We start from the raw sequence: 13,810 nt of genomic DNA on the forward strand, positions 1-13,810 counted from the left end.
TGGAGTGTGCACTGGGGGCTTGGAACCTGGGCTCGGGTATGACGCTGCCTCCCATTCCGTTTCTGCTTCCCTGAGACAGGCTCTCTGTCACCCACTCCCTACCACCCCTTGGTGCCCTGGGTCACTTGGCTTCTCCATTTCTGCCCGTGTCCTGTGACTGCTGCCACACTCCACCTGTGGTCACCTGTCCCCATGGGTTGAGGTGGTGGGCCCTTGGAAAGGGAGAATTGACTTACCCACGTCGAGGCAAGGGTGCCACCTTTTCATTTTGCACTGGGCCCTGCAAATTATGTAGCCGGCTTTGGGGATCTCATTAAACTTTCTGGTATAAGATGGTTAACTCGATCAACATTATATAGGGATATTAACAGTGTACAGTTTCATTGTATATTAATAGAAAGCACGGTTATTTATGAAAAACTGCAATGTTTTGTCTAGATCGGCAAATTGTCAAGACGCAACTGAGTATCATTTATGAATGTGCAGGGTATTTTTTGGAAAGGAAATGATCTGACATTTTTTTCCAGTTTGTAACCATTACAACATTTTAACTGAACTAGTATACATTGCTTTCATATTGGGTTGTCTCATCGTCATTAGAAGAAAGCAGATGATGTGAGAAATATAGAGGTATGTCAAGTTTAACTGCTGGATCGGAAGTGTAAACACAACAATATTGAGAACAACGCTGACTAATAAAAACTTTGATTTTATTTGAGCTGCATAATAAAAAGGAAAAAATTGATGCAGGACCTTGAATATGAAGCTGATTTAAATGGTATTTAATTAAATATGCAAAGCTTAACAAAAATGACGACTCGACGTATAGTTTATAATGAAACTTTTACAAATGAAAACCTGCAATCTTCAAATGGGAAAACAGCATGACACCCTGTCAATAAGTCCCCCACGTTTCCAAAGAAAAATACATATATTGATTAAGAGTTTCCAAGTTGTCAACTACTATTAATGAAAGAGCCTCTTAATCACCTATCTAGCAATATATTAGGTGGCAAAAAAAGAAAATGAGTCCACATAGCCACCAAAAGTTATTCTTTTAGGATGTATGGAACACATGATTTTTGAAAATGAAATGATAAATCAGCTGACAAATTAAAAATTATACCCCTTAGTACAACAGTCTCCTGACTTACCATGCTTTCACTTCCAATTTTTTTTTGACTATGATGGCACGAAAGAGACACCCATTCAGTAGAAACTGAACTTCGAATTTGAATTCGATCCTCTCCCAGGCTACTGATGGGCTGACCCATCCACTCTTGAGATGCTGGGCAGTGGCACAGCTCCCGGCAGCCACGTGATCGCGAGGGGACACAACCCCTACACTTACAACCAGCCCGTACCCATACGACCGTTCTGTTTTTCATTTGCAGTAGAGTATTCAGTAAGTTTCCTCAGCTACTCAACACTTTATTATAAAATGAAGGCTTTGCGTTAGATGATTTTGCCTCACTTTATGCTAATGTAAGTGTTCTGAGCACATTTAAGATGGACTAGGCCAAGCTAGGGTGCTCAGTAGGTTGGGTGTATTGTTTGAAAAAGATTTTGTTTATTTCAGAGAGAGAGAGAGAGAGTGTGAGCGAGAGAGAGGGGCAGAGGGAGAGGGACAAGCAGGCTCCCCAGTGAGCAGGGAGCACAACACTCAGGGCCGATCCCAGGACCCCTGGATCATGACCTGAGCTGAAGGCAGATGCTTAACCGACTGAGCCACCCAGGCGCCCCAGGTTAGGTGTATTGAATGCATTTTCAACTTATGATACGTTCAGCTTGCGATGGGTTTATTGGGATGTAACCCCATTGTATACCACAATGTCTCATCAAATCTGTACTATTGAAGAACATAGAGAAGCTGTGTTTTAACATAATTATAGTCTCATACAAATTTCGTGATTCGACCTGATAAAAGCACGATCTAAGTCGTCAACACTTTTAGTCAGATCAGGTATGAATGACAAGACAAGTTTTGTGGAGGATTTTTTTGTGTCATTTAAATTTAATTTTACCTACGACTGGATTAGATATAATGTCTGAGTTGAAAAAATATGTTCTTGGTTCAATATCATCAAGACTGGAGAAATTGTAAAGGAATTATAGGCTTGGACAACAAATAGGACCAGGAAATATGTCAGAATTATTAAAACTGATTAATAACCATGGTTTATTCATTATGAATCTTTGGCACCTATAGAAATTTTTCTTCAACCTCACGGATTTCTTGAAATCGAATGAGATGCCAGTTAGCAAAACGTGTAGAAATATTTTGTTCAGATGTTGGAGCTCACCATATCTACTTATTATACATGGTAGAATTCCTGGTTGCCATAGAATAAAATACTTAGCAAAGCATGATACATCAACTCAGAAATAAGATTTAGATTTCTTGAATTGGGAAAATATCTCATTTGGCAAATATTGGGGGATATGATACTTGGATAGTAAAAGTGCATATTTGGCTGATTTGGGAGCATTCTTAACTACGATTTTGGAAGAAAACTGTATTTTAACATGTCAGATACATTCAAGGATTCCAAAAGATGTGGCAGTTTTAAAACATGGCTGTCATGATGTGACATTCCTCCCATCAAGAAATGGGATCGAACTCCCTTCCACTTGCATCTTGGCTGACCCTCTTGTAACCAATAAAATATGGTGGAAATGAGCATGTATGAATTCTGAGGCTGGGTCAAAATGAGACTCGGCAGCTTCTGCTTTGGTCTGTTGGAATACTTGGTCTCCCAATGCTTTCTCCTGAGACACAGTTGTGAAGCTCTGAGAATCCCAAGCCACGTAAGAGGCCGCATGTAGGTTCGCTGGTCGACAGTACCCGCTGAGTCCCATCTTCCAGCCATCCACAACAAAGCACTAGACATGGGAATGGAAGAGAAATCTGGGGAATGGACCCTTGTTCCAGGCATTCAATTGAAACTTCACAGAACAGAATTTATGTACCTGTCTAAATGCAAGAATTACGTGCATTGCTATGAGTTTTCTACAAGTTAATGTTGATGTCTACAGAGTTCCAAAAGAGCCAAGTCGATACTGCGTGAGGTAGGCCACTTTGAAGGCAAAGTTGACCTTGGCAATTACTACTGAGTGGATTTGCTGAATCAAGTATGAGTTAACAAGTTTGGAGAGATCTGCACTAGTAAAGTTGGGTTGGTCTTTTTTTTTTTTTTTTTTGACTGACTTGCCAATGTGCTGGTCTCCTGTTTTTCATTTCTAGAGGTGAATAAATACCTACCTCCTTACCCATTGAATGGCCAAATGACCAAAAATTAACATCTGGAAGAGTGCAGGGTACTTAGCGAGAGAGCAAATATTGGCTTAGTTACTATTAGAAGTGATGAGTCTCTCTGGAAAATTTGTGGACAACATGCGTGCCTGCCCGCGTGATACATATAACTTGAATAAACTGTTGGATCTTCATAGAAGGCTCTCAATAACCCACTGATGAAGATGTCCTAGTGACAGTTCAGCTTTTTTCTGTAGCAGAAGTACAGATAATATTTTTCAAGTTGGTATTGTCAGACTCTTAAACACATGCCAATATCACACCTACCCTCTAAATATTGTTCCTATCCTCAAGCTTCGAAGTGCCCTGAAACCTCGTTCAGTGCTCCAAATAAAAACTGACATGTTTGACTTGGGTGGGTAGATGGGGGCCTGCCAACCCAGTCAAAGCCAAAGGCACACATTCCTATAGGATCAGAGGCACGAGCACTCCACTGAAAAGATATTCATTCCAAAGTCTTTAAATTTTCCTTATAAATGTAATAATTATAGCTACGGGCTGTTCCCAACATTACTGCCACCCATAGAAGGGAACATCACAAAATCAGTTTGAATGAAATAAAATGAGAGATATTGTTACACTTCATTTTTCTCTCAAAGTCCCAATCATTCCTTTTTAGAGGAAAATCTGAAGCTTGAAAGAAAAATATTTGAATAAAAGATGCATTTGCTTTTCACTGAATCTGAATCAATAATTGAATTAACCTTGGTGAACAGAGTAGAGAACAAATAATTGCATTTAATTCTGATACTGAAAAATGATTAAAAGACATTATGTTTATTATTTAGATTGAGATTAAGAAAAATTTCTAGTGCCGAATAGAGCGTATTACTATATTACCCATCACAGCAACCTATTTGGGCGAATTTTTAGGGTTTTCAACTTTGATTGGATTTTAAAGGGCAAAGAACCAGGTTCAAAGGGTATACTAGTTTCATCAAATGGGCACTGCCTGGAATCCGACTTGGGTTTGGGTATCAGCTATGAATTAACTCTCTGATCTTGGACAGAGAAACTTCCGTAAGTTTCTCTGAATTTACACAAACGTTTCCTCTTCCCTGTGGGTTTATTTACATAGAGAAGAAACATCAATGATTTTTGTGATAATTTGGTATGGGCTGGGTTAAACAGTTTTGAAAGCAAAGTGGTGGTATAAACTACATGGAAATTTAGATAAGACTGTTCAACCTAGGAGTACCATTAATTTTAAAGGACTTTCATACCCTAATTATCAATGTGCAAACTATTATGTTAAATTCAAATGTGAGGTCTACAGAATAACGTAGCCCATTTATTTACTTCTAGAACCTCTCTCTAGAAATGTGTTACAGCATTCATTCATTCATTTGCTCATTCGTTCTTCTAATGACTTTTTTTGAGCGTCTGCTTTGTGCCAGCTCCCGTGTCTGTACCTGAGCTGTCCCAGCTAATGAGACCTAGGACCCGATGTCCGTATTCAGGTTGCTTACAGATGGGGGTGGGTGGAGAGTGAGCAGATAATGGAAACATCAGGTATTCAGTAAATAATCTGTGGGTACACCAGAGCGGAGGATCAGAGGAGACCTGCCAGAGGAAGCGATGTCTAAGCCAAGATAAGTTGTGTGAAACGAGGGGTCAGAGAGCTCCAGATGGAGGAAACAGCCTGCCTGCGCAGTGGCCAAGGTCAGGAAGGGCAAGTAGGTGAGAGTGGGGTGCAGGGCATGAACGGGTGAGAGAGGAGGAGGGCCCTTGTCCTTTAAAGAGTATAGATGTTATTCTGAGGGTAATTTTATTTATTGCATTTAAGCTTCGTGTTGCACCACACTTACTATAATTCATTTATTCCCCGACCCAACACATCGTTATGAAGCACCTGCAAGTATTTCCCGTGTCAAATGATGCGGATACAGCAGTGAAGAAGCCAGACATGTTTCTCATCTCGATGAGTTGACAGTTTGGTAGGAGAGCAGACTGTAAAACAGCAATTACAAAATATATATATTTACCGATTGTGGAAAGCACTATAGTACTGTAGAAAGATGCTGCAATAGGGAATAATGGAGTGGGGTGCGTCTTTTAGGGCGGATTAGGAGGGTCCCTTGGAGAAGGCGACACTGAAGCAGAGACCCCCGGGGAAGGGGAAAAAGCCAGCCACGGCCATGCGGAGCGGGAGGAAGAGCAATCCAGGCAGAGAGGTGAAGCTGAGCAGGAGCCTGAAGGTGCCAAGGAGCGTGGAGTGTCTGAGGAACGGAAAGAAGGCCACCGTGTCTGCAGCAAAGATTGAGGGTGGAACGGGAAATGAGCGTCAGATGGTGCAGGGCTTGGGACCCGGGGCTGAAGGGCAGTCGGCGGGGAAGTGATGCCACCCAGCTGGGCCGTCCAAGATCGGTCTGGCTGCAGACCATCTAACCAGCTGAGGAACTGGGGGCATGGGAGAGTGGATGGGAGAGGATCAGAATAGGAAGCAGGAGGCCACCTCGAGTCCAGGCAAGATGTGCTGGTGGCTCTTCATTTCCTAGCTCTGGGGGCGGGGGCGGGGGCGGTGGGAGAGAGCCCGGGAGATTCAAGAGACACAGGCAGTGGAATCTCTGTCTTGCTGGTGGTTGAAAGACAGAGAATGGAGGAGAACTGGACCCTGAAGTCCCCAACCTGCTTCCTCAGTCCCTTCCACATCTCAGTTTATAGCAAATCATCTTTCCAGCTGCTCAAATGAAAAACCTTGGCGTCATCTTGACTTTTACTTTCACTCGCCGCACAGTTTAATGGATAATCCTGTTGGTTTTACCGTGAAAATACATACAGACTCTGATCACTTCTCACCCCTTCAGTGTCACGGGCCGGCCCCAGGCGCTGTCACCCCTGCCTGCAGGGCTGCAGGGAGATGCCTAGCTGGCCATCTGCTTCTGCTCTTGTTCCCACCCCACTCCCAAGCCTGTGCCTCTTACAGGACATCTTCAGTCCAGCAGCCAGAGGGATTCTTTCAAAGGTTGGCTTTGATTAGTTCTCTCCTCTGCCTAAAGTCCTGCGACGGGCTTCTCCCTTTTGTACAGAGGAAAAGCCAAAGCTTTCAAGTGGCCTCTAAGGCCTCAAAGGACCTGCCCTTCTTGTTACCTCTCTGACCTCACCTTCTGTGCTCTTGTCTTCGCTGTTCCAGGCCCTCTGACCTGCCAGCTGTCCCAAGGTCACGCAGGCTTACCTGGTGTCAGGGCTTTGCACTGGCTCTTTCCTCTGCCTAGAGTGTGCTCCCCCCAGATAGCCACACGGCTAACTCGCTCGCGGCCTCGTCTTTGTTTTCCATGGGGCTTTCCACACTAGTAAAAATGTCACACCATCCTCTAACCCTGCCTATTTCCTTATCCTGCTCTGCCTTCTAATTCTGCCGTAGCATTTATTACTTTCTAAAATATAAGGCAGTAAATGATTTATTATGTCTACCGTGTACTCCCTACATTCCCCAGCTCCACAAGGACACGGCTCTTTGTTTTGGTCGCTGATGAATTTCATCGCCCACAACAGTGCTTGGCATATAGTGGGGGCTCGATAAATATTTGTGAAATGAAGGAACGATGAGAAGGATCAGGAATGCGTTAAGCCAGAGAGTAAGAGCTTAATGCAGCAAACACAGGCTAACGCATGGTTAATAGGGAAGTCTGAGAGGCAGGAGGTCAGCCAAACCTTTGTAGTCCCCCAGACTGTCGCTCTTGGCCAGGCGTGTGCTCTGGGAGAGCGTCTCTACCCTTCCCCCCCACCCGCATTCTCTGTAAGAGAAGTTGGGAAACAACCGGGTAACGGATCAAGTTAAAATAGGGGCTTTCTAAAAAGGACAATGGCCTTGCTGGCCAGAGGAACATTTCTGATCTCAGATGACAGCCCCATGGGATAGGAAGAAGCTGCTTGAGGACCACCCAGCAACTAAGGAAGACTTGTCTCTTCCCAGGATGGTTTCCAGGTCTTTGCCTCGAGCTAGTAGGCGGATGGTGTGCTATTTAGAGAGATGAGGAGGACGGATGGAGGAAAAGGTTTTGGGGACCAAGAGTTCAGTTTCGGACACGTCAAGTCTGAGGTACCTGTGAATTGCGTGTGTGAATGTCAAGTAGTTTGTTGGATAAATGCAATCTGGAGCCTATAGATTTCTTTTTGCTTTTTCGTACTTTTCTTTATGTGCCAGCTTCCTGTTGGCACCAAGCTGGGTGGCAGACAGGGAGACAGGTGGCCAGGGTGCCCCTCCACCCTCAGTTTCCAGCTGTCTCTCAGCAACTGCATGAATTAGGAAGCACATTCTGTCATTTCTTCATCCCGCAATCAAACGCGGAGCTTTTGCTAAGAACTGGTATTCTTCTGGGAGCTGGGAGTACAAGAACGAATAACACTAAATATCAGCACTCAAGAAATCACATCTCCTTGGTGAGATATGCTGACAAATATCGAGATTTATCCTCTCTATGGTGTGTGTCGCTTGAAGAATAAATGAATACATCCACCTCCCTACCTGCCAGAAAAAGACCTCCCAGCGAGGGTGGGTCTTATCAATGACCTATTAGCCCCTACGAGTGATTATTTCAAAGGTTTTGTTATGTCTTTGTGTCACGGGGGGGGGGGCGCTGTTCAGTGTTTGTCTCAGCAATGGACCCATTTCTTGCTTCCACATGCCTGCGGGGACACATTTTGGAAGGAGTTGGGATGTGCACAGAGGTTAAGTCAGAGGATGGGCTGGGGTTGAATACTGGGGAGTCTCCAGCGCATGGATGGTCACAGAAGCCGCGGGCAAGATCTGTGACATTGTGGTGACATTGTGGATGGGCTCCCCTTGGGAGGGTGTGCAGCGTGTGATGCGGCAGGAAGAGGGTGGAGGATGCCGCTCACCCCTGCCCCGGGGGACACCAGCAGCTTAAGGGCGGGGCAGGGAGAGAGAAGCCCACGAAGGCAGCAGGGGGTGATCTGAGGTAGGTGCAGCCGAGAATGACAGATCACAGGTGCCCAAGGAGGAATGTCAGGGAGAAGGAGCAGGGCAGGGGTGGGGGGGGTCTCTGTCAAATGGTACAGAGGAGGCACCTGCCCTGATAAAGACCAAAATGCACCTGCTGGACTTTGCAAGTGAAGATCAATTTCAGAGAAAGTAAATGTCTCTCGATAGAGTGAATGAAAGGAAAGGAAAGGAACAGTCTGTGTGTCAAGTAATTTGTAAGGCACTTTGTGGAGGAAATGAGAGAACTGAGATGATACTAGAAAACAAGAGAGGACCAAGGGAAGTTTCTTTGCTTTAACCAGAGGGTGTGGGATAGTTCTGTGTTGAGAGGAGAGAAGCAGGGGCAAGATTGAAATCACAAGGATGGAGTATGATGGGACAGAATTCCCATGGAGGTGAGCCGTCCAGCCTGGAAGGACAGTGGGACACCTCATCCTCCGGGAGAGGGAAGGAATCGAGGACGGTGTTTTCCAATGACCACCATGCCCTTCTCACAAATTACATGGACGCCATGACTCCACTTCCTCCACGGGGCCTTTGCAGGTGCAACCAAGTGCTGAAGGTTCCTCCAGGTTTCTAGAATGGTTGAGGCTTGACTGGGCTCTGCCTCTAGGGTGGGCCTCTCCGTTCACGAAGCTCGCTCTGCTTAGCCGGCGAGACACCCTGTGTGAGTCCCCCATTTGGTGACCCATAAGAAAGGACTCTAAAATCAGAGTGGAGATGGCATCATTATGGACGCATGTTATATATTCAAAAGTACATTGTAGACATCATTTAAGGAGGGGCAATGGTCCTGTGTTTGCCCGGGTGGCCTAAGACCTTCTCTCAGCTGGATTTTGATCTGCAGAGGGAGAGAGAGAGACAAGACAGACAGTCGGACAGGTGGCAAAGAGGCTGCTGCTGGGTATCTGTGTTGTTTCTGGGGTTTTAAGTTGCTGGGGTTTGTTCGCCGAAATTTCAGGCAGCGGCACGTACCCTAGGGATATAGGGATTACATCATTGCCGCTTTGGCTGAGCCTCAGAGTAAATCACAGAGGGAGGAGGGAGCGCCCACCCAGTATACACCCTCCCGGCCTCATTTCCTTCTCGCTAGATGAGGAAACCAGACATGGAACTGAATTTAGGAGTGTTTGGTCCTGGAGTCAAACTTCTGAGCTCCCCTCCTGTCTCTGTCGGGTGCCATCTGTGCCGCCTGGTGCGTGTTCGTGAGCCTTCCCGAGCTGCCCCAGCTCATCTGCAAGAGAGATGGCAGGACCTGTGACGACCTCACGGGGCTGTTGTATGCGATAAATAAGGTAATTCGCGTAATGCGTTTGCATAGTGCCCGGGACATGACGAATGTTCCGAATGTTCCGTAAGCGTTAGTTACCAAAAGCTCCTTTAAAAATTCAAAATAATCTACATTAGTAAGACTGAGCATCCACTGTGCACATATCCTCATGCTCTGGGGGTGACACGGGGAAGAGGGGTGACACGGGGTGGGGGGGGAATCAGGGGAGAATTCAGAGTCTCTTCAGCTGAGATTTGCGGGACAGGCAGAGGAGGGGCTGGGAGGCATGGGGAGGTCCTACGTGGGGAGCAGTGTGAGCAAAGGCATGGAGCAGGGAAAGTGAGGGGCCCCTTAGGGGAACCAGCATTTATGCTCGAGCTCCTGCACGATAAGGAGCCCAAGAGAGAAGAAGAGGCATGACATGAGAAGAAGCTGGGTCTGAGCCAGCTCACAAGACGACTTTTCGATGAGGGTCTAATGAGTTCATTGCCAAGGAAAACTTAATTCAAGTTTTACCCGAAGTTTGAATACGAGATTGTTCCATGGAGCCCATACCAATTCTTGCCACACGTCCGGTCCACTTTGGCATTTCTACGGTACACAGGCCGATTCTCGAGTCTGCATTTCTGCATACTGTTTGGGTCTCTCCCCAAATGATGATTGCCATAGAAACACAGTATTTCCAAAGAGAAAACCTAGAGGGAGCCAGGAATATAAATTCAAAGGCAAAGATCCATGGCATTCAACCAAGTAAATACCCATCCATGTGGCATGCTATGAAGCTTTAATTACTGAGCTCAAGATCAAAGTAACATTACTCAAGAGTGGAGAAGCCAAATGTAAATGAAGGAAGTCTTCCTTAAACAAGGGATGACCAGTTCCCTGCGCTTAGCCAAAAATGTTCCATTGTATTTAAACCCGCGATCAGCCGATGGCCCTTAAGCACTCGTACAAGCAGGGGAGTGTGGTATTGGGCCGTGTTCTGTACAGGACAAAGTTTCCTGGGTGGTGCTCACAAAACACACAAGGCTATTCATGCCACAGAAAGACGGCTTCTGGCTGAAGGCAGAGCACCCTTACATATGCAGTTCCAGGCTGTGATCTCGGGCATTAAACCCTGAGCAGAGTTTAGGTATTTGTTAATATCTGTACTTTACTGTTTCCTCTTTTCCGACTTCATTACACAATAACCTAAAATGTTAGCCATATGCTCTACTCCAGACCCTAGGGAGAGGAGGAGTGAGATGGGGCCAGAGGGTCTTTTCATAAAGTTCTATTTTGGGAAAGATACAGACAAGAAGGTACTTGGGAGTCAGGAAAAGAGATTGCTTTATTAGTCCATGGATTGGCAATTAGAAACCCTGGTCTCGGTGGCTCTGTTTTTCATTATTAAATCCAGATCGAGGATAAACATTTTATTTCCTTTGCTCCTGTCCCTCTTTTCTCTGAATTCACTGTATCACCAGCATCCAGTCACCCTGTGTCCTCACTGTGGGGTAGGAGACTGAAAACCAACCCCTTCTTCACCTTGATGGATACTCCACTGTTTTGGGCTTTCAAAGGGGGAGAGAGGAGAGTTGGGGGGGGGGGAACAGGAGACACTGCCAGGGGAGGCAGCAAAGTGCTCCTGAGCCATTTGCATCAGCTCAGAAGTGAGAATGTAGAATTAAAACCTTTAAGATCCTTTGCAATCTGGCCTCATCTCTGTTGCAGGTGTGGGTGCCTGTCAGTTCTGGCCCATTAGATATAAGTGGAAATCTGCTGGGGGAGCATCTGCTTTTGTTTCCTCATAAAAATTAGACAGATACCACAGATATAGCCTTTCCTCCTCTCTTTTTTTTTTCCTTCCTTGAACATGGATGTGATGGCAGGAGCAGCAGCAGCCATCTTGCAGCCATGAGGGAAACAGCAAGGCATGTGCAGAAACGTAAGCACTGAGCTGCCAAGCCTACTGCTAGATTTCTTGCTATGTGAGAACATAAAAGCATTTTAGTTTAAGCTGCTGTTGGTTCAGTTGTCTGTTATTAACAGCTTAATTCATCCCTAAATGTGGCCCTGAGCTAGGTGCTGGGGGGCTAAGGGGGAACAAAGCAGGTATGGGTCTCCTCTTTATTATCAAGAGAGAGAGAAAAAGAATAAGTCTCCAAACTGCAGATGGTGGTTTGTATTAAGAAGCAAAACACAAACACAACATGATGATAGAGAGCTGTGGGGGACCCTGGTTTAGACGGAGGGGCCACTCCATCTAACAAAGAGGGTCAAGTTAGGACCTACCGGATGAGAACGCCTAGCCGCTTGAAAAAGAGGTAGAAAGGGGTTCGGGCAGACAGAACAGCTAGTGCAAAGGCCCCAGGGCAATAAAGAGCTTAGTGTGTTCAAGGAAGTAACAGCGATGCTGGAGGATGCTGGAGGATCAAAGGAAGAGATGAGAGAGAAAGGAAGGGGAAGGAGTGGCCAGGGCCCAAATCACACAGCCTGGCAGGCCATGAAGTGGAGCGTACGCTCCAGTCTAAGGGCAGTGAGAACTTTAAAGCTAAGTCTCTCTGGATGTTGGAAAGAAGCGGATCGAAGGGAGGTGAGATCGGTTAGGAGGTCACTGCCGGAGTCCAGGGAAGAGAGATGGTGACGTGGCTGAGGACGGTCCAGTGGAGGCAGACTTGCCTCAGTGGTACTTACGGATGTTGTAAGGCTCACTGGTCACCTTCTCCTAGCTGATTTTCTCATTTTCCTCCCATACCTCTGGCCGTTCTTTTCAATCGTTGTCAGGCTCTTTTTCTCTGCTCTTCTCTGAACATCGGGCTTCCCCTGAGTTCTCACCTGCATTCTCTTCTCACTCCACAGCCTTTCCCTGGGAGTGGCCATACTTCATCCCCTCCATCAGAATATTCGTGATCTCCACGCATAGGTCTGTGGCTCAGGCTTCTTCCTCAGCATCAGACCCTCCTCCCAAGGGTCTAGGAGACAGCCTCGCCCGGGGGCTCTGCGGGCCTAACTACTGTCTTTCGGACACTGCTCTCCATCACCTGCTTCTTGCCTGTGCTCCCTACCACCGAGAGTGGCAGCCCCGTCCACCCCACCCGAGCCAACTTCCTGGGCTTTGGCCTTGACCCTTTCTCCCTCATCTCCCTCACCTGTTCCCCTCCAAGTCCCGTTGATCCTGTTCTCTCAAACTGTCCCCTTCTCCCCACCCCCATGCCACCATCCGAGCTTATAGGCCCCCATCATCTAGAGTTTTGTGACTGGTCTTCCTCCTGCCAGTTGCATTCCCTTCTATTTTCCACACTGACGACAGACTTTTCCCTTTGAAACATAATGGTATCATGTTCCTGTTCAAAGTCATTCACTTACTTTTCATAAAATTCTAACTCTTTGACATGACCTAAGGCCTCCGTGGCTGCACTTTTGTCTTGATCCTGAGTTCAGTGCATGAGCCTTTGGGCCCTCAGCCATGTGTGAGGGTCTCGATGGTAGCTCCCTCATAGGGGGTGCATGTGGGGTACGTGCGGATGATGTAAGGGGTCCCCGCATGGGGTCTGACAGGTGGTCAGGACTCAGTGGCCAGTGTGCTTTCCCATGATCTTCAGAGAGGGGCCCAGCCAGAAGAGGCCCTCAGAAGAGATGGCTATTCTGAACGGCTGCCAGGAAAGGTGATGGCATAGCTCTCACCCCTTTCCTTAGCAAATCCTATTTTATGTCCAGTGAGAACCCTCCCTGGTGAGGATTCAAGCTCATCTCTGTTTCTTTCCTCACCACTTACGTAGTAACTTTCTAATGGGTGCCAAGGTGGGTTTCTCCTGGAAAACCTGTCCAGCAGTCCCCAGGGGTGTGGGGGTTGGGGGGCTCGGGGGGTGGGGACTGTGGACAGGGTCGGGCCTTGGCACACCCTGGGAGGATCACCAAGTGCCCTGTGACCTGCTGGGCTCTTCCGTCTTCTTGCTTACCCACACATTCTGTTTCAGCTCAGCTATTTTCCCACCTGCCCCTCACAGCCTTTGGGGGGTCCCTTTCCTTCTCTGCAGGTCAAACCTCACGTTCTTCTTCAGCTCACGAAACTGGACCTCAGCTTTTTCTCACCTCATCTTATCCCCATGAATAAACCCTCCAAGCGGATTTCTGGCCTCCAGGGATATGTATCAGAATGTGATGATTTTTCTCCTTGGCTTACTTTTGTCCCTCCTGGAACCCTTCGTGGACCACAACCGCAAACAGGACCCTCAACTTCGATCGTCGAATCCCTACGACAGGGTCATGGCAAACGTCTACGGTGTGGGGACGTTCCAGC

Source organism: Ursus maritimus, unplaced genomic scaffold (genome assembly GCF_017311325.1).
Source record: "Ursus maritimus isolate PB19 unplaced genomic scaffold, ASM1731132v1 scaffold_26, whole genome shotgun sequence".
Classification (NCBI taxonomy): Eukaryota; Metazoa; Chordata; class Mammalia; order Carnivora; family Ursidae; genus Ursus; species Ursus maritimus.